The following is a 19768-nucleotide window of genomic DNA, read 5'->3' on the forward strand; positions in this document are numbered from 1 at the left end:
AATCTCATTGGAGTTTAAATTCAAAAGGTGCAAAGCATTTTGTGTTCTATTGAGTTTTGTTTTGAACAACAGGCATTGGCCTAGATCAAGGTTGCAGTATGAAATGGTCCATTCCAGGAACAATATAGTGGATCATTATTATAGATCTGGGAGGATAAAGAAATATATATTTTCCCACGCAATACCACTTGTTCTCTGTTTTATGTAAATAAACCAATTGCTGTATCAAAGCCTGAGTCTCCAACCAGTAGGTGTGAACATACAGTTTGACTTCTGACGAATTACAAGGTGGCACATACCAATCTTAGGCAGCATAAGTTATCTGTAAGAAGCCCAGTATTATTATTTCAAAATGTTTGGCATACTGAATTCCTTGAGGTGCAAATAATTGATGAGGAATGAGGGGAAATCTTAATATGCACATTGGCTGCACTTTGCCGATTCCACAATAAATAAATGTTTATAAATCTTTCAAAAGGAATTCAGTCTCAGGAAATGCTACTTCCTTGACTGATTAGATCTGGGTCCGGAATATTTGGTGAGGCAGCTCAAGTTCTGAGACAAGAGAATGAGGTTATAACCTCTGTTCAATAGCCTAAGCCCCTCCCCCACTTATTGAACTTTGCATCAATTGGACACTTAGTACTGAACCTGTGTTAACATTTCTGCACTGCCCCGTAGCTGAAGAACAGCCATTTCATAAACAGTGCTAAAGTATTGTCAACAGTATTGTTCTTTTCTTGTTTCTGCCCATCATTGCTTGATAACTCTCACCAAAGTTACTAACAAACGTCTGTGACTTTGAAGTATTCAGGAAGCAATCATCATCATTTTTGACTAGAGTTCCCAACTTTTTTTATGCTATGGACCCCCTATCATTAACCAAGGGTTCATAGACCCAGGTTTGGAATCCCTGCTTTGGACTAATGATGCATCTTTCAGAAAAGTGAAATTTCACACACAGACTCCACAATAGTTTCATTTGTCCGTGGTTTATGGATAAACTAACACAGAACCGGAGGAAGCTGGTTTCTGAAAGAAGATTGCACCAGCAAACCATGCGACCAAAGGCGACTTCCTTCAAACAGTTCACAAAACTACTTCTTTCACTTCATTTACTTTTTGTTCTTTCAAATATGGTTGTGCCACTCTTTGAACCTGTGATCTACATTTTGGTGGCGTGTCTTGAGCAATCTGGTGCTTTGCTGTCTCTGAGGGAGTTTGGCGAGATTTCGAATGAAGAAGCCTGGAGATGGGATACAAATAAAAACACAAAATGCTGGCAGAACTCTCCCCCCTCACTATAATCTACCCCCAGCCCTACCTTTCTTTCTCTTTTATTTCCCACAATTCTTCACCTTCCCCCTGGCCCATTTCCCTTCAGCCTATCACTTCCCAGATCGCAACTTCATGCCTCCCCCCCACTTCTTATCCCCCCTCGACCATCCCATGTTACTTCCCTCCTGATGAAGGGTTTCAGCCCAAAACATCATCACTACCTCCTCCCATAGATGCTGTCTGGCCTGCTGAGTTCTGCCAGCATTTTGTGTTTTTATTTATTTCCAGCATCTGCAGATTCACTCATGTTGCCTTTGAGATGGCATACAACTCCATTTCTTGACGATCCTGCTAATTAAAGTGTCAAAGGAGATTGAAATCATTGAGGACGGGAGCAGAAGGCAGGTAGCTGTTCAGCACCATCGATCTGCATGTGGGTGGTCTCTCTCTCTCCCTCTTACTGACTGCTCTCTCCCACTCTTGCACAAAGCTGCCAAAGGATGGTGCTGAAATCCATGGGCCTTGAGCAAGGTTTATTCAACACAGAATGGGGATTGGACACTGTCTCATCATGTTATAGTGTGTTTCTGGTCTCTGGTCACTCCTTTATTTTGCTGCTGTTTTGTGTGTTTTGATCGGAGTGAACAAGTGCTGCGGCCGGCAGATAGAGAGAGAAACAGCTCAGGATTGAGCTGAATGGAATATGCCTGGACTCTTTCAAAGTCTTTGTGATTTGGTGCTTTGTATTCCTTGTATTTGTATTCCTTGCTTGTTTTTTGCCGTTTGCACTATTTTTTTTTTGCGAGTTTGATGTTTTTCTTTAAACAGGTTCCATGGTTTTTTCGTTGTTTCAAGGCTATCTGTGGGAATTGGAATCTCAAGATTGTACATGACATACATAATTTCATAATGAATGTACTTTGAATCATTGAAGGGTATCACTGTGTTTTCCTCATTCAATACAATCCTATATTGAGAAACAGAAACTCTGCTTTTCTGAATTCATTTATTTAGTAGTTCAGACAACAGTTTTAATATCCATTTCTATTTGTTGACATTTTCAATTAACCAATATCCCTGGGCCACAGAGCAAACAAAAAGTTAAGTTTGATATTTATCTAACAAGTGATTCTTTTTCTTTAGGATTGTCCTATTTGTCTTTTTTATTGACAGCAAAAATTCATCTGCAAGATCAATACATAGAGCCATACAAAATGCATTGTTCAGTGACGTGTATTGTAGAAGGATTTGTTTGATCTCTGCAAATCAGGAGCAAGAATTGATTGAATTACCCAAAGCCAAAAGTAGTAATAATTGAAGGTATTATTTTTAGAAAGCTATTTTAGTAAAGAAGTTCATTCCTCAAAAATAAAGTTTTAAGGGATTTTGTATAAATACTTATCTAATATCACATGTCCCAGTTTCTTTTTTTTTGACTTTCCTCCAGGTTTTCCCTTTTCATCATCTTCATATTTAATCATTTCATATTTAATTGCCCCATCTTTGGCAGCTATGCCCTACATCCTGGAGCTCCTCCCTTAACATCTCCAACTTATCTTTCTTTCTTTAGCATCCTCTTTAAAACGTGCCCTGTTATTCATTCTTTCAGCCATCCACATTTTCATTACCCTGTGTTATTCATTGTTGAATGTTATTTGACAATGCCTGTTGAAATGCTTGTTTTGAAGACACTAGTTAATATTGGTGTATTCAGAAGAATACTATGATTAATTTTAGATTGGTAACATGGCATAAATTAGAACATTTATGCAAATATTTCTTCCTAGCTTGCTTCATTTCAACTGATCAAAATATTCTTCAATGCTTTACTATTTTAGTCACTTGTCCAAATTCCCTTAAATGCATTCAATAAAGCTGCCTCAGAGACTCCATGTAGCAGAGAAGTCCACATATTTGCCATTTAAATCAATATTTCTTTGTGGATTTAATCAGAGCCCTATTTTTGACAGATTGTAAGACTGTTTTTATGCTAAAATTGTATATAATTTTAATGGTACAATACTTGAAGTTATCCCTTATTTATTCAACAGTAGTGTAAGTTTTATGACTATGTATATAATAAGTTTTGTGCAATCTTTCTGCTTCAGATTATAAACAACCACAAACCAGGCATGGATGCATTTGCTTTGCAAAGCAATGATCAGAATGCCAAGGAGAATGAGGAAACAAGCAGAGGTGACACAAGGCAGCTAGAAGGGAATGACTTAATGGGTAGAGGCAGGAGAGAAAAGTTGGCAATTGAAAGAGTTGGCTCTACTAAGGGAGCAGTTTTTCTGCCAAGATCTTGGGAGGAGGTTTGTTGAAGAGACAACTGGAGAAACTGTGATGGAGTGACACCCGACCTTCATTCTCTGGAGGAACCTGACTGTGGCCCACCAAACAGGTGCTGAGATTTGTGATGATCTGCTGGAAGCTGCATAAATATCTTGCCACCAATTGTAACACAAAACCAGAACATGAGGAACATGAGGCAAAGTGTGGCTTTCCTGCCAGGCAATCATCTTACTGTGATGCCAATAACAAACCTCAGTCCCATCCTGGAATTTGTACAGGGCTTGATGTACCTCTGTCATTTCCCTCCTCACCATGATTATATGGTCAGAGTGCAGAAATGAAAGCTAATAAAAATTCAATATTACAAACAAAATTTATAAATCCAGTCATGTCATATTGTCTAGAAATTTCAAGTGATTACATTTGTGCCCATCTTCCACATACCTTTGTCTACTTCCTCCCCACCACCCCAACCATAAGGTCATTTCCCCAAGAGGCAGGATGGTTGACAAAAGTTTGTTCCACCTATTTCTTGTGGGTGGATACAGGATGGCCTCATGCACCTCTGCCTTTGAAGATGGATCCCAGCAGGCCTAGAGCTAGAAGCCCCAGCTTCAGACTTGCTAGCTGCAGGCAATGGTGAGACCCAACCTCCTTCAAGTCAGAACAGAGACAGGGTTCCCGGTCAACACACACAAAATGCTGGTGGAACACAGCAGGCCAGGCAGCATCTATAAGGAGAAGCACTGTTGACGTTTCGGGCCGAGACCCTTCGTCAGGACTAACTGAAAGGAGAGATAGTAAGAGATTTGAAAGTAGTGGGAGGAGGGGGAAATGCAAAATGATAGGAGAAGACCGGAGGGGGTGGGATGAAGCTAAGAGCTGGAAAGGGGATTGGCGAAAGTGATACAGAGCTGGAGAAGGGAAAGGATCATGGGACTGGAGGCCTTGGGAGAAAGAAGTGGGGGGGGGGGAAGCACCAGAGGGAGATGGAGAACATGCAAACAACTAAATATGTCAGAGATGGGGTAAGAAGGGGAGGAGGGGCATTAACGGAAGTTAGAGAAGTCAATGTTCATGCCATCAGGTTGGATGCTACCCGGCCGGTATATAAGGTGTTGTTCCTCCAACCTGAGTTTGGATTCATTTTGACAATAGAGGAGGCCATGGATTGACATATCAGAATGGGAATGGGACATGGAATTAAAATGTGTGGCTACTGGGAGATCCTGCTTTCTCTGATGGACCGAGCGTAGGTGTTCAGCGAAACGGTGTCACAGTCTGCGTCGGGTCTCACCAATATATAAAAGTCCACACCGGGAGCACCGGACACAGTATACCACACCAGCCGACTCACAGGTGAAGTGTCGCCTCACCTGGAAGGACTGTCTGGGGCCCTGAATGGTGGTGAGGAAGGAAGTTTAAGGACAGGTGTAGCACTTGTTCTGCTTACAAGGATACGTACCAGGAGGGAGATCAGTGGGAAGGGATGGGGGGGACAAGTGGATAAGGGAGTCGCGTAGGGAGCGATCCCTGCGGAAAACAGAAAGAGGGGGGAGGGGAAGATGTGCTTGGTAGTAGGAATCTGTTGGAGGTGGCGGAAGTTACGGAGAATTATATGTTGGTTCCCGGTACTCATTTTTCACCCTACCAGCCTGTACTTCCAACACATTATTCTTTGAAACTTCTGAACCCAATACAAACTTCAACTTCCCTTTCTCATTCCACTGGAACCACTCTCTCCATGACTCTCTGGTTCACTCAACGCACCCCACCTATCCCTCCTCCACTCCTGTTGGGAGGTGTAGAACAGAACAAGTTCTTATTCCTCCAAAATCCCTAACACCCAGTCCAGATGAGACAGACATTTACTCACATGTGCTGCCTCCAGCTTGGTTGTGTCTACACAACTACATAACAAATAAATAAAGGCAAGCACTCGGAGGCAAAGTTAACTTGTAAATTTAACTTTGCAGAGAGAGCAACAAATCAACGCGTATGGATAAGTTATCAGCCAATAGTTAATGCTAGGGAATGTCATTGTGCCAAAATAAATAGATTTGTACACTGCAAATGTTGTTATTGTATGCAGTGCTCTCGGAGTGCAACTGCTTTGCCAAGCAACTGTGCTCTCTCTGCCATGGCCTTCAAGAACTACAGATTGCCAATTATTTTAATTCTCCTCCCCATTCCCATCCCAACACAACTGAGTTCAGTTCCTATACTGCCACAGTGAGATTAAACACAAACTATCCTGCCTGGTTAATCTCCACCTCCAAGGCATGAACATTGAATTCTCCAATTTCAGTTCAACTGTTCCCTTTTGTCCCTATTCTATCTCCTTCTGATCTACCCAGTTCCTCCTACACTCACTCAAGCTGCTTATTACCTTATTTCCTTCTCACTTCCACTCATTTCAGCTGCCCTTTGTCTACACACTCCATTCGTTGGGTCCCCTTCCTCGCTTCCAATCTGCCTACCCTACCTCCTTTACTTTGTCAGTGCTCCATCTTCCACATCTATCAGAACCCATAATCTTCAGTGCTCCACCACCTCCACTATCACTTCTTAGCCCTTGTCAATATTTCCACTCTTCCATCCTGCATCTGCCAGTCATCCTTCCTCACTTGAATCCACTTTTCAACCACCAGCTCTTGTTCCACTCCTTCCCTTCTTCAAACTTGCTATTAACCCTCCATCCTTCAGTCCAGGTGAAGTGCCTTGACCTAAAATACCAACTGTCCATCTTCCTCCACAAATGCTGCTTGACCTCTGAGTTGCTCCAGCTTCTTGTTTGTTGTGTTCCAGATTCCAGTATCTGCAGTCTCTTGTGTCTCCTTTCCCACTCTGCACTGGCTAAAACCATCTCTGTTTAGAAGACAACATCAAAAGAATTATACATGTTTAATGAGTCTTATTTGCCTGTGATGCTGAAAGTATAATAAAATTTTAATAGCCATTGGCTAATGTTCTGAAAACCCATGCAGCTGCATTTGGCAGTGGTAACGAAGTCTGAAGAAACATGGCCTCTTTCACGTGAGCTCTTCTTTCCAATAAGGAGGAAAGTATAGTGTTGATCATTCACTCAAAATTGAAAGCTAGTTTCATAATTTCAAAGAGGAAGACTTCAATCATTAAAATTCTAATTGCATTTTTCATAATTTGGAACCTAACTTGACAGAATCTTGTCAGTCACAAGCATTTGTTTAAACTCACTGTTTTATACACCTTGCAAATTCCAATTTATGTCTTGGTTTTTAATAAGGTGGGGATAAAAGAATATCCTTCAATTAGACAATTGCAATACAAATATAAATTACAAATCCAGTTACAAATCCTATCCAATTACAGATGAATCAAGTGAAATAGTCAGGACGTGTGAGGATAGTTAGGATCTCAACAGCCAGAGAGGATCTCAATTTGATGTCTGCTTTGAATGTTGGTGCATCTTAGCAATATATTACTTTTAAAATGCTGCAATTTTTGGAGCAGATTGTCTTTGAGTTAGGGCTGTTATTTAAACATTCCTATTTTTGATACAAGAGATGATCAAAACAACAAGATGCAACAGGGGCATCCAGGACTTTGCTAAGCGATACATCACCAAAGCCAATGAAAATTAAATGTTGCAAATGGAAAAGAGAACCCGAAAGGTGGCGAGGGAATTAGCATGCTGAAATCAATATCAAATCAGATACAGAAAGAGAAATAAAGAAGGAATTAAATAATCATTTGCAGAGAAAAGGTGATAAGAAAAACATAAAAATATATATTTGAAAATATGTAAAGTATTATTTTTTAAATATCCAACATTTCACATCCTGAAAGAATGTGTTTATAAATTTAGTTGTACACTTTCTGGATCAAAGAGCTTGATCATTAATAATAATCATGCCACTAAATTGATACTTAAACTCTTACTTGCTATAATTAATGAGCTTAATGAAAATGATATAAAATGAGATGCTGATTTTATCAGGGAAATGCTGTGTTATTAATAAATCATTATCTTTCAGCTAAAATCATCTCTAGAATCAATGGGTAGGACAGTTGATTGAGAAAATGATAATTGTTGTAATTTAGAAATTGAAATGGTTAGGTTGTTTCAGTGGTCTGTCCTAAATACCAACCATTTGACAGTGTTGGTGGAAGAGAAAACAACTGGTGAATATTATCTGTTAACAAATATCACAAAATTAGATTAAGAAGTTATTATCATGTTCTGATAAAAGATAATTGTCCTGAAATATCAACTTTTTTAAACTTTGGCTCTGCTTCTGTTGGGCTTGCACATGCTTTCTATGTTGCCACAAAGGCTGCCTGATATGCTACTTCCAGGATTTTCTATTTTTATTTTTGATTTCCTGCACCTGCTGTGTTTAGCTTTGAGATTCATTCAAATGAATGATATATTAATTTCATTTCGGTTTGTAGGAAGTATTATAATTAAAGTTATTGCTAGATGTACCTAGAAAACAGCATGGATGTGATGGGGTGAGGACCTACAAGTACTTTGTGGTTCACCTGGATGACAGACTTGAGTGAAACAGCAACACAGAGGATGAGGAGACTAAAGTCCTTTAGAGTATGCAGGCCTCTCCTTCACATGTTCTACCACCTGTTGTCACCTATGTGGTGGTGTGCTGGGGCAATGGCACCAACAGGCTTCAAATAAACTGATTAGAAAGGCTGGCTCTGTTATAGGAGTCAAATTGGACAAACTGGAGGCTGTGGTAGAGCAAAGGACCCTCTGGAAAATCCTGGACAATGTTTCTCACTCTTTACCTGCCACTTTGGCTGGACAGAGGAGCACTTTTAGCACCAACAGAACTGCACTGCTCCAAAGAACATTATAGGAGGTCATTCTTACTCTTGGCCATTGGGCTGTATAATGAATCAACCTATAGCTGGGGAAATAATGACACTCTCTTGTTAGACTGCTTGTGGTAACTTATTCTTTTTTTCTTTCTACTTCTCCTAATATTTACCGCTGTGCACTTGTAATGCTACTGTGGCACTGTAATTTCCTTTGGGATCAATAAAATACTATCTATCAATCTCCCAATTTGATCCTAACTGGGACAATTTACAATGACTAATTAACCTACCAACCATATGTCTTTGGAATGTGGGGGGAAACTGGAGCATCCAGAGGAAACCTATGCAGTCATGCAGAAAATATACAAACCCCTTACATACAATGGCGGGGATTGAACCTGGGTCACTTGTACTGTAAAGCATTGGGCTAATCACTTCACTACTGTGCTGCCCTATTTGGCACTTCCCCACATTCTACCTATTTATACATGGCAATCAGAAAATTTATATAAGTAAAAGTTCTCCTTTAGTTGCTTATGTTAAGTAAGAACTATGTCCTCTAATATACCATACCCTGTGACTTGGGAACAGGGGAAGTAGAGTCTGTGTGGATTGAGCTGAGGAACAGTAAGGGTAAAAAGACCCTAATGGGTGTTGTGTACAGGCCCCCAAACAGTAGCGTGGATATTGGGTACAAGTTGATTAGGGAGTTAACATTGGCATGTGCTAAAGGTAATGCAGTCGTTATGGGAGATTTCAACATGCAGGTGAACTGGGAGAATCAGGTAGGTGCTGGACCCCAGGATAGGGAGTTTGTGGAGTGTCTAAGGGATGTATATTTGGAACAGCTTGTGCTTGAGCCAACCAGGAACGAGGCTATTTTGGACTTGGTGATGTGTAATGAACAGGAATTGATAAGTGATCTTGAAGTAAAGGAGCCATTAGGAAGTAGTGATCATAACATGATAAGTTTTTATCTACAATTTGAGAGGGATAAGGGCAGATCAGAGGTGTCAGTGTTGCAATTAAATAAAGGAGACTACAGAGCCATGAGGGAAGAGCTGGCCAAAGTTAAATGGGCGGATGCCCTGGCAGGAAAGACAGTGGATCAACAGTGGCAGATATTCTTGGGGATAATACAAAAGATGCAAAAGCAGTTCATTCCAATGAGAAGGAAGGATTCAAAGAGGGGGAAGGGGCCACAGTGGTTGACAAAGGAAGTCAGAGATTGTATAGCATTAAAGAAAAAGAAGTATGACGGGGCTAAGATGAGTGGGAATACAGATGATTGGGAAAGTTTTAAGGAACAGCAGATCTTAACTAAAAAAGCAATACGGAGAGAAAAAATCAGGTATGAGCTCAGTCTAGCCAGGAATATAAATGGGAATAGCAAAAGCTTTTTTAGCTATGTGAAGAGAAAGAAGATATTTAAGAACAATGTTGGCCCCTTGAAGAATGAATTGGGAGAAATTGTTATGTGAAACAGGGAAATGGCAACAGAATTTAATGCGTACTTTAGATCTGTCTTCACCAGGGAGGACACAAGCAATCTCCCAGATGTATGGATGGGCCAGGGTCATAAGATAGCAGAGGAATTGAGACAGATTGACATTAGGAAAGATGAGTAGACTGATAGGACTGAAGGCTAATAAATCCCCGGGTCCAGATGGTCTGCATCCGAGGGTTCTAAAAGAGGTGGCTCAGGAAATTGCGGATGCATTGGTAATCATTTTCCAATGTTCCTTAGATTCAGGATCAGTTCCTGAAGATTGGAGAGTGGCTAATGTTATCCCACTTTTCAAGAAGGGAGGGAAAGAGAAGCCTAACGTCAGTCGTGGGGAAGATGCTTGAGTCCATTATTAAGGACGAAATAGTGGCACATCTTGATGGCAGGAATAGGATTAGGCTGAGCCAGCATGGATTTACCAAGGGCAAATCATGCTTGACTAATCTGTTGGAGTTTTTTGAGGGTGTAACACGCATGTTAGACGAGGGTAAGCCAGTGGATGTTGTGTACCTAGATTTTCAGAAGGCATTCGATAAGGTGCCACATAGGAGATTGGTGAGTAAAATCAGAGCTCATGGCATTGGGGGCAGGGTTTCAACATGGATAGAAAACTGGTTGGCAGATAGAAAGCAAAGGGTAGCAGTGAATGGGTGTTTCTCGGACTGGCTGGAGGTGACTAGTGGGGTACCACGGGGCTCTGTATTGGGACCACAGCTCTTTATTTGAACGATTTAGATGAGGGCATTGAAAACTATATCAGCAAGTTTGCTGATGATACTAAACTGGGTGGCAGTGTGACATGCGAAGAGGACGTTAGGAGAATACAGGGAGACTTGGATAGACTGGGTGAGTGGGCAGATACTTGGCAGATGTCATTCAATGTGAATAAATGTGAAGTTATCCACTTTGGAAGCTGGAACAAGAGGGCAGAGTCTTGTCTGAACGGTGTAGAGTTAGGTAAGGGAGAAATGCAAAGAGACCTAGGAGTCCTAGTTCACCAGTCAATGAAGGTGAATGAGCAAGTGCAACAGGCAGTGAAGAGGGCAAATGGAATGTTGGCCTTTGTTACAAGGGGAATTGAGTACAAGAGCAAGGATGTCCTTTTGCATTTGTACAGGGCCCTGGTGAGACCACACCTGGAATATTGTGTACAGTTTTGGTCTCCAGGTTTAAGGAAGGACATTCTGGCAATTGAGGAAGTGCAGCGTAAATTCACTAGGTTGATTCCTGGGATGGCAGAGCTGTCTTACGCAGAGAGATTGGGGAGATTGGGCTTGTACACGCTGGAATTGAGGAGATTGAGAGGGGATCTGATTGAAACGTTTAAGATAATTAAAGGATTTGATAGGATTGAGGCAGGAAATATGTTCCAGATGTTGGGAGAATCCAGTACCAGAGGGCATGGATTGAGAATAAGAGGTCAGTTATTTAAAACAGAGTTGAGGAAGAGCTTCTTCTCCCAGAGAGTTGTGGAGGTGTGGAATGCACTGCCTCGGAAGACGGTGGAGGCCAATTCTCTGGATGCTTTCAAGAAGGAGTGGATAGATATCTGATGGATAGGGGAATCGAGGGATATGGGGACAAGGCAGGGACTGGGTATTGATAGTGAATGATCAGCCATGATCTCAGAATGGCGGTGCAGACTCGAGGGGCCGAATGGTCTACTTCTGCACCTATTGTCTATTGTCTAATGCACATTTTTATAAATGTATGGCTGGGAATGTCAGCAACTGATAGAGAATGCTAATATCAGCACAGTAACAAGGCAGGAATGGGCCACGTGGATAATTAATTTGAGAAATTCAATCCAAGAAGTGTTTGTTTATGTGAGGCACACACAGCCATTTGGTTAGATAAACAATTGATCAAGTTTCAAAGCTGGTTGAAATGTAGCACTGGAAAAATAAATGGTACTTGAGAATGAAGAGGCAAAATGTTCCCAACAGAACTTGTTCATCAATATTCTCAGTCATCAAGCAGCAACCATAATATTAGACCTTTTGTGTTAGTGTGGTAGGCGCCTATTTAAATCAATATTTTGATGTTCCCAGTCCTTTCTTGAATTGGTGCATTTCACCTTACTGGAACTTTAATTCCATAATTTTAATGTCAGTCTATTTTAGGGAATGGGGTTATTTCTGTGACTGGGTCACATTCACACGATTAAAGCAACAACCTCAAGTACACAGTGAGCAATTAGCAGGGGAACTTAACAGTTCAAAGAACAAAGTTCAGTCAGTTTGCCCTTCTCTAGTGGCGCATAGAATCGGCTATTTTAGGTAATGAATGTCTTCTCGTATCTTTCATAAGAATTGACCTTGGTCTCAGGAAGGGAATGCTAATCACAGTTATCCAAGAGTTGGCTGCAGGTGTAGGTTATTAGGATATAAATGCGCCCCACACCCTACTGGATGAGCAACTGGAGACAGTTAGCTCTGCACACTGCCCTCTTCAGTCAGTCACCTGGTGCATTTGATACTTAACAAGCAAGTGATCAGCTTAGCACAATGGATAACTTTATCCTGAGCTATGCTTGTTCTTTCCTTGTCACTTCCTTCAGCAATATCCCTTGAACTGGAGTTCAAGACTGCTTGTGCAACCAACAGAGCTGCTACTTGATCTGGGTTCAAATCTGGCCTTGGGCACAAACTTGTACAGTATTTTCAGTTTCCCTGTGACTGTGCAGGTTTCCTTCCATCATCCTGAAGCCACGTAAGTTCCAAGGTTCAAAGGTTCATTTATTATCAAAGAATACAACTCAGAAATTCTTCTTCTCCAGATGGCCATGAAACCAAAGAAGAAAAGAGCGGCAGCATGATCATCAATCCCCAGGTTCCTCCTCCCCACACAAAAAAAATTAACAGCAATGGAACAGGGTCATCGACCCCCAAATCCCCTTCCCGCATACAAAAAAGTCAAGAAAAATTGGGTGAAAGACACAGAATACAACAAAACCATAAGACTGAAAAGAAGTCCACATCTGAAATGCAGAAAACTTGGGCAGCATTCTCCCTCTCTGTAGTAAAGCAGAGTGATTAAAAAGGCAGTCTCCCCTCTCCAGCAGCAAAGTGATCCCCCAGCAATAAGAAGGCGAGCAGGAGGCACTTCAATCTCACTTGTTGCTTTAATCAGCTCACTGCCTTCTCACTGTGAGGATCCCCCAGGCTGCAATTGCTTCCTGGAATCCCCTCAGTGATTGCAGAGCACTGAAACACTCAAACGATCTCCAAGCTGCAAATCACAGGCTCCAACATTCCAGAATCACATTCTTGACAAAAACCAAACGTAAAAGACTTTTTAAAAAAAAAGTGAAATATATGGTTTCATGATCTATCCGAAGAAGTCGACCGAAGAAGCTTTGTACACAGGTGGCATCTTGACCAATGTGGTCTTTGCTGGTAGTTGCTAGGTTAATTAGCTACTGGAAATTGTCCCTAAGTGTAGGTAAGTTATTGAACCTGGGGAGATCTGATGGGAATGTGGGAAGAACAGAAACTGAGATTAATGTAAGATTTACAGTATGCATGTGGGTGGCTGAAGATCAGCATGCACTTGAGGGGCTATAGAGGACCACAAGACCATAAAACATAGGAGCAGAATTAGGCCATTCAGCCCATCAAGCCTGATCCAGCATTCCATTATGATTGAACCTGGATCACAAGTAATTTTTCTTGGATCCCAAGAAAATAGATTTCAAAGCATTTAAATGAGGGTTGAAACAAATAATAAATTATCAAGACCTTCGATGGATTGTAATGTAGAAAGGTAGTGGAGTTCATAGCGGAAATGTTGGAAAGTGGTATCTAGTTATCAGAGGACCCACAAGGAAAGTTACCTTTATTTTAGCAGACAGCAGGGAAATTTGCCCAACCAATTATCTCCTCATTTTGATGCTGAAGCAATCCAATACCTGAAGGTTCCCATCAGTGTTGTGGATAAATAACAAGACAATTTCATGGGCTTATTTTTTTATTTCTTACGCATGCTGTTTTGTGCTATGCTTTACAGCGATTTCTGTGGCATTGAACAGCAGGTACATTTCAATTGCCACTAGAAATTCCTCTTCTCCTGGAAGATAATTTAATGTGTTCCAGTGGGACTCCCTCTGAACTCTTTCCTGTGAATAAATGTTGTTGCATTTCAGAGATGATGATTCATTTATTCATCGAAACATGAAACACTTGTCTCAGTAGAGCATATACTCTACCATGCTCATCAACATCTGTCTCTTCTGAGGTAAATGAATTACTAATAAAACAGAATATAAGTTACTAAATACTGCACATCCTTTTAATTACCCATAGCTTGAGAGGAACCTATTGAAGGCTGTTTCAGCCAAGGAGCTTACTCATATACATGTCCATCCCTTCAGTGTGCGCCATGGAATTCAGAGAGGTTGGCCACAAGTTTGAAATGATTAAAGGAAGATTTAAGAACCTTATAAAGAGATACCTTATAAAGAGATACAGCAAAGGTCTTTCAGCCCACAGAGTCTGTTCTGACCATCATCCACCAATTTACACATTTTCTCATTAACCCCATGTTTCATTCTCCCCACATTCACGTCTTCAGAAAACCTTCCTTCACGCAGTAAACAATGAACAAAGAAAGCAGTTACTCAGCAGGAAAGTGCAAGTGAAAATACTGGTACTATTTCAAATGTGGTTGTACATAATGACAGGAATGTATGGCTTAATGAGCAAAAGTAAGCTATTGAACACAAAGTACACTGTAGATGCTGTGGTCAAATCAAGACATACAAACAAGCTGGATGAACCCAGCAGGTCGGGCAGCATCTGTTGAAAGAAGCAGTCAACGTTTCGGGTCGAGACCCTTTGTCAGGACTAAAGAAAGGTCTTGGCCCAAAACGTTGACTGCTTCTTTCAACAGATGCTGCCCGACCTGCTGAGTTCATCCAGCTTGTTTGTACGTCTTGAGTAAGTTATTGATATGTGATTGTCTATAATAACATATAATTTACTGGGTGAATTGGGGATTAAGATATACAATGTGCAGAATAGCCTTTCTCAATATTTTTACTGAGTCAGAGAACCAAAGTGTTTCCACAAAAATGTTTAAATCAATACCATTAAGAGGGCTCTAAAATTATGAATGGGAATTTCACATTACCCTGGAAAAAGTGAAGATCTTTAAACATTGGAGGCTAAATCATATATTCTCTGCAATGAATGATCTTTCCGATAACAAGTGTGCCTTCACATTGCTGTGCTGAAATAAACTAACTCCAACAATTTGAAGGAGCCTCTTTACCAACAGTTCTCTTCCCATGATTGCCGAACTTATAAAGGAATCACCCTTCCCCAACCCAAACTCACCACACTAGACAAGGTCCTGATGGGGCTTCTGGCGGGTGTTCTTCTCTCTACTCCCTGCAAATGCCAGACAGAAAATTTTCATACATCCCTTTTGCAGTCTATGAAGGGGAATAATGTGCAGTGGTGATTTAGTGTGTGCAGTAGTGGGCCCACACTGAAACTGTCATAGTCTTTTACACAGCCTCTCAGCCTCTGCACTAAAAATTCTCCTTTCAATGTTAATATCTTCAATGAATCCAATAATTAATGTTATAAATGCATGATAATACAAAACTAATAATTTCAAGATTATGTGGAATCTTTTACATGGTAAAATTTCCAGAGAGCATTAAGAATCTATGCTTGACAGGCAACCACATATGGAGGTATCTAGATAGGTGATCAAAAGCTTGGCCAGCTGGAGGAATCCCTCTGCAGCTGATGAAGATTGGCAGTTTGTAAGAAGCTAGTGATGCAGTATCACAGAGATACTGGGGAAAGGTGGAGGTGGAAGAAGTTAAATTCCTGAACTTCAACAGAGATTTAAAGACACAGATGTATTTAAAGTGTGTCTCTTGTACGCTGACCTACATTTTAATAATATGAGGCTGGTTTCTAGAACAGGCCTCAATAGAAACAGAAAATGTTAGGAATACACTGCAGGTCAGTGTGCATCTGTGGAGAGGTCAATGACAAAGAACTAGTCATTATTCTTTCAAATGTCTTCCAATACAGCGGCAAGTTAAATAAAAATCTAAAACCAATCATGCAAGCGTATGCAGACCGAACTCATTTTTTTACATTTGTAAATTAAGTAAATGACCCATTAGTCTATTTACATACTATTCTTCACTGATCTCTTACCCTTCTGTGCACAGTGTTATGTGGAATTCCTTTAAAATATTAAAGAGAGTGTTTATTCTCCTAATAAATTTGAGATGCATTAATATAAATGACTAGCCATTGGCTGGATGTGTTAACCATCTATCTACTCCTAATCTGAGCATTTAAGTCACACAGATCTATTTTGCTAAGCTTGAAATTAATGCTTTGACAGTTGGCACATTTGCTGCCAATATTGAAAATTGAATGCAGACAAAAGAAAGCCAACAGCTCAGATATCAATGAAGTAATGAAGCAACTAGATCCCTTTTTCAAACCCGACAATACTACTAAATATGAGCCTCCTTTGTCATTCGGCTATTTGAGTATCTGGTTTCGGAATAATTAAAAAAATGCATTTAGGTAGCCACTTTCACAACATACAAAACATTTCATTGCCAATAAAGTTCAAAGTGCACCATGTAAAGGATAAAGATATTCTTAAGGGCCCACACTCCAAGCAGGCAGGGCTGAGTGCCTAAGCTCTCATAAATAAGATCTTCAAACGAATGCTGGTGGTAGAGAGCAGGTACAGCTAACACATGAAGAATTATTTCCCTTCCTCAAGGGTTCTTATATCCAGCGATTAAGTAGATTGATTTTTGGTTTAATAGCTCATTCCTAAAGGCAGACACCTCTGTCCATGCAGCAATTTCTCAGAACCATAGAGAATCATCGGTGTAGGGTGGCACCACAAGAGACTGCTGATGTTGGAATTTTGAGCTAACAAAAAGCAAACTGCTGGAGAAACAGAATTATATGAAAGGTCTTGACCTGAAATATTGATTGTCCACCTGGCCCACTGAGCTCCTCCATACTTTATAAGCTGGGCCGTGCATCCTTTATCATTGTCAGCAGATTGCAGGCCATCATTAAAGCCGTGCTAAAACAATCGGGGTAATCACACGTTTTGGCTTCTCAGTCACAGCCAAGTTGAAAACACTGGTCTAGATATTCTCCCTGAACGTTAATTTGGTTTCAGTTTTGGCTCTGTTATTTCAGTTATAAATTTGTCTGTTTTGATCTCCAGTATGGTTGTTTTTGTCGGTGACAGTTATCTGAATTTTCACCCTCACCGTGTCAATGTAGAGCTGGACAACAGCTGGTCTAGTGGCTGCACAATAAAGCCATCAAGTTAATTAGACATCTGTATTTGGTGGAATGGACTCAATGTCAGCAATATCTATACCTTGAGTCTGTAAACTGTGTGTAGCTCAGGTATTAAGTCAAGGGTCACCAACATTTTTTTGCACTGCGGACCAGTTTAATATTGACAATATTCTCGTGGACTAGCCAAAGGGGGGTGTGGGCGTTAATCACAACCGGAATATAGGTGATAAGTCCACTATAAGTCATTTATAAATGGCTAATACACTCAAGTTCGTTTCTAAAAGGGTTTATCTAACTAATTTAATATTAAACACACAGCGCATATTTTCCTCACATGAATGTAGTGATAAGTCAATTATAACTTACGAAATCCTGAGCCCGAGCTAGGTCGTCTGCAAATATTTTAGCAGTGGATTCCGCACAAACATTTGGTGTGCTAAACAGGTTTAGAGGCGGCACCCATCTGTCCGCGCTCCAGGCCAGTAGCAACGGCACTTCTCGCTGGCCACTTGAGGTGGCCGGTTACCCAAGGCCAACCAGTGATCCCTGGTGCTAGAATATCACTGCGTTTAAGCGACTGATGACCTCACGTGCGTTCAAGTTCAACAGTGGGCATGACAGGGAATGAGGAAAGGTGCAGCTGACTCATATCAACAAATCATATCGTTTCCTCGCAGCCCGGTAGCACATGGTTTGCGGCCTGGTACCGGTCCACGGTTATTGGGAACAACTGTATTAGGTAGCAGTTTTTCAGAACTACTCCTACTGTAATACCCAGAGTTGTTTCACCAGCATCAGTACTGACATCAGAAAGAACCAGCATTATTGCTAACATAGCTGGAAGAATGATCACTCTCTTTAGATTTTGGCAAGTTCAGTAACAGGAATGACTGCCAATTCATTCCGCCACATTATACATGGAGGTAAGCATTATTATAGAATTGACAGGCTTGAGGCGGTTTTATTCAGTTTTAGCAACTCAATACCTTGAACGCAGGGGAAGTTGTTGCTGCCTGTGTTACTTTTCATTGTTAATCAAAGCAATTCTTGTGGCTAAGTTTAGGATGTTTGAAAGGTAACCAGATAGGGGCAGTGAACTAAAGGTATTCTAATTTAAATGGAGACTAGGAAACTAGATAAGTCAAAGGAGAAGAATGTGTAGGGCAGCAAAATACTTACTCTGCATTTTATCTAGACGCTATAAAAAGCTGCAACCTGGTATAAATTAAGTTTTAATTGTTCTGTGGATTAGTCCCATGACGCCACTTCGCACACTCAAGTTAGTACCTTTTGAAATAGTTCTCACTGGAGCCCCAACCTCGTGCAGGCAGGTCTGGGAGAAAGCCAGTGATGGTTGGATATAGCTGCTTTCTGTGCCAGGCTCAGATTTCAATGTATGCTCTCAGATCTTTTCGCCGTCTGTGTCGGTGAATTGAGTCCGTGGTGTGAGCAGTGCTGCTGTAGCTTTTATGTGACCTCAAATTTCAGCAGGACACGTGGAGGGAAATTGTAATTATGACTGAATAGAAAGTGAGGTACCCCACTGCCTGCCAGTGTAATCATTTGTTCAGTTTATTATTGCTCACTGGACACCAATGAGAATATTACAGAAGTAAATTGACCCCTGCCTCAAAAAGTTCAGAAATCAGACAAATTCCAAACCAAATGTTTGGCACAGTCTCTGCTGATCTTTTGCAGCCAATTAATATTCATTGTACGTCATGGGGGCGGGGGCGTTGGGAATGGACCCAAATGCAGGATACAGACACTGAAGTACTAGGAACGGGACAGGACAAAACTAAAGGACGGGACAGGTCGAGGGACTGGGAACAAGGAGCCTGGGCGTGGACTCCGAGCCCGAGACTGGACAAGGGCACAGAACCTGGGTCATGACTCAGGCTCAGACCCCAAACCAGGCGAAGACGTGACGAGGCCTGGGTTCTTGAGGCTTGAGACTGGGGTCTTGAGGCTTGCATAACTCGGAGGCTGGAGCTTGGAGGCAGACTAGGAACTTTACATCAACATAGAGCCGGGACTCATCTTTAACAAGATGCTAACATGAGACTGGACAGAACATAGACATAGTGCCAGGACTTCTCCTTCGACAAGCTGGGACTCAACTTGCACTCCACACCAAGGTGGGGCAAGTCCATCCGTTGGGTAACAGCAGAATGGCCTGACTTACCCGACGGAGGCAAAGATAAGACAAGACAGATCCCCCCCCCCCCCACAGGGCAACGCCTGAACAGCCTGACTTACCCCACAGGGCAAGGACAGGAAGAGACAAACACCAAAGAACGACAGACAGTTCCATCTCTGCATTGGGGTTGCTCCGAGTCGCAGTTATGGCCAGCAACCTTGGCTGGCTACAGAAACAACCGGATCCCTACCTAGCTCAGAGTGGCTGACGGCCATCCAGCTGGCCCAGGAAACGGCCGAATCCATACTGTAATGACAGCCCCGACAGCTGACAGCAAGGCTCCAAGAAGCAACGGCCTAACGCGGCCTAAAGATGGCAAGTGGCCGTTCTAGCCTTCCACCGGTCGTTTGCTCCCAGGGAATC

The 19768-nt window shown here is 41.5% G+C and overlaps 1 protein-coding gene across 5 annotated transcripts in view; it reads left to right on the forward strand.

Moving 5' to 3' along the window:
• Positions 1-19768, forward strand: part of eps8l2 (EPS8 like 2) — a 199907-nt gene that overhangs the window by 86110 nt on the left and 94029 nt on the right. Inside the window, exon 1 of one of the 5 annotated variants that reach the window (XM_059975682.1) lies at positions 2452-2598. The exons of the other annotated variants lie outside the window; for them this stretch is intronic. The gene's annotated coding sequence lies outside the window, so the exon portion shown is untranslated. Of the gene's footprint in view, positions 1-2451; positions 2599-19768 lie in introns of those variants that run through there. 5 annotated transcript variants of the gene reach the window in all.

Source organism: Hypanus sabinus, chromosome 7 (assembly GCF_030144855.1).
Source record: "Hypanus sabinus isolate sHypSab1 chromosome 7, sHypSab1.hap1, whole genome shotgun sequence".
Classification (NCBI taxonomy): Eukaryota; Metazoa; Chordata; class Chondrichthyes; order Myliobatiformes; family Dasyatidae; genus Hypanus; species Hypanus sabinus.